At 51.1% G+C, this 2,367-nt stretch overlaps 1 pseudogene; it reads right to left on the minus strand.

Moving 5' to 3' along the window:
• Positions 1 to 329: 329 nt before the first annotated feature.
• On the minus strand, positions 330 to 2,159 carry LOC6603979 (annotated as a pseudogene).
• Between the last annotated feature and the right edge of the window lie 208 nt (positions 2,160 to 2,367).

Here is a 2,367-nt window from a genome sequence, read left to right on the forward strand (position 1 = left end):
TCCCAAGGGGCGCTTTGTATCGTGGCCCAGTGCGCAGGGGACGGCTGGGAGCTCGTGATGTCAGCCGGTCGCCTGGGGTGGACAGCCGTCGTCGAGCGCACACTCCTTCGTATTAATCGGAACACCAGAAGAGGGAAGGAGACCTGCTAAAATAAAAGAAAGTGTTAAATAAAGTAAAAGAATAAATAATAACTTAATAAATTTACCTAGGGGGTATGAAGAGGCGATCGCGGCATAGCAGCTTGGGGCCAGAAAGGGTGTAGGCCAATTGAACTGGAGGGAATATAAGAATAAAAGAACCAAGAAAAAAAGTCTATGCAAATGATGAGTAGGGGGGAAACAAGGAATGCGTTTGAATTTATTTTGGCACCGCAACGCTTCGAGCGTGAAAACTAAAAACTATTTGTTACATACATATATCAATATCAATATGAATATGAATGCGAATACGAGTATACCCATATGAGGTGGTACACACTCGACAAATAAAAAAAAAAAAAATCGATCTATGAAACGAATATTTGCCCATTCGAAAGGGAAATGAAAACTTAGTTCTGCACTTGCAACATGTGCAACATTCAGCAAGTGATTTGTGAGACAACTTAACCAAAAACTAAATCTATAACACTATAAGACTTGAGCTCAGTCAAAAGCAAACGAAGATTGAATATCGACTCCATCATCCGTAAGCATGTGGCATCAAATCTCGCGGTCTCTCTCCCCCTGTCTCCCTCGTTCCAAGAGCGACGAGCCACGATCTACCCTTCTCGATTCAGTTGCGGTTGTAGAGTATTGTTTTTTAGCGTTTTCAGCTGCTTCCCATGCTGCCAACGCCTCCTCCAGCTGCTGTTCCTCCTCCTGCTGCTCCAATGGATCCAGACGCTCTTCCTCCTAGGCGCGCCCGTGCCCAGGGCTTTTTTTTGTCTGGACGCCCCTAGCTGGTTCTTCAGCAGCAGCAGTGGCCGCGGCCGCAAACGGAGAGTCGCCTCCGGTGGGCGTCTGGGGTCCCTTGTTATTGTTGTGGTCGCCGGGGGTGCACGGACCGTTGACCATGCCCACGGCCACACCCATGTTGGCGACGCCTGGTCCTCCGCCGGGCAGTTCGTCGGCGGCACCCGGGACGCCAGCGGCAATCGTGGCGAAGAGCAGCCACTCCTCGTAGTCGTACTCGCAGAGAATCTTGTTCATGCACAAATAGAACCGATCGCCAACGCACAATCGATAGTTGCACTGCTGGCAGGCGAAGCAATGCAAATGGTAGACATTGGTGCGGGCGCGCATCACCATCTGAAAGGCGAAGATCACCTTGCTGCAGGCGGCACAGTAGCCCGTGTTGCCAAATAATCGATAATAATCAAGCTTGCACAGCATTAGGTTGCCCGTCTTGTAGAGGGTGGACCCCACTTCGCCCAGGCGACAGTCGCAGCAGCCGCACTTGAGGCAGTCCTGGTGCCACAGCATGTCCAGGGCGCGCAGAAAGTAACGGTCCTTGATGTGCTTGCCGCAGCCGGCGCACAGCAGGCTTCCATTGTTGTTGTTGTTATTGTTGTTGGCCGCAGCGGCAATGCTCTGGACATTGCTGAGGCTGTTGTTGTTGCCTTTGCCGTTGCCGTTGCCGCTGTTCACCCCGCCGCCGTTGCTGTTGCAACCGTTGTTGGTATTCTGCCCCACGTTGTTGCCACTGTTGCTGTTCATGCTGGCGGCCTGCTGCTGCTGTCTTGAGTGCTGCTGCTGTTGATTCGATGAGAGCCCGACGAGTCCGGGCTCTGTTTTGGTGATATCCATAGTCATCTTATTATTCACGGACGCTATACCATTCCAATAGATTTCCATTTGCGCCATCCGCGAACGCGATGGCTGCGGGGAGTCGACTTCGGGCCCCACTGCCGTCACCACAGACGGCGGCACCACAGGCGACACAGGAAAGAAATGCTGCAGCGGCAATGGCAGGTGTGTGGCGGCAATGCTGCTGCGCTTTTCGAAATTCGGCACCAAGAACTGATCTGATGATGAACTGATGTTCTGCATAGTAATGCGCCCCGCATCGCCTATGCTGGGCGATGCAGCTGAAGGTTCGATAAAATTGTTCATTTTCAATGACTTTCACACAGATTTTGCTGATCTGCAATGCAAATTGAAATTTGGGAAATCCGAAGCGAAGCACGCACGCTTTTTGCAGAGTAACGGCGCCCGTCAGCTGTGCTGCCGAGCAGTGATGCCAGATTCTCAGAGTACAAGCTAGATTGTATACGGTAGGGCCAACGATACGCCAAAAATGGCTAAAACTGAAGATAAATGAGCTCAAAATTGAGTTGAGCTACTGAGCTTCTTCGGCAGCGTATGTTGCGATCAATTGAAAGATATTGA

The sequence above is a fragment of the Drosophila persimilis genome, unplaced genomic scaffold (assembly GCF_003286085.1).
Source record: "Drosophila persimilis strain 14011-0111.01,24,50 unplaced genomic scaffold, DperRS2 tig00000191-arrow-pilon, whole genome shotgun sequence".
Classification (NCBI taxonomy): domain Eukaryota; kingdom Metazoa; phylum Arthropoda; class Insecta; order Diptera; family Drosophilidae; genus Drosophila; species Drosophila persimilis.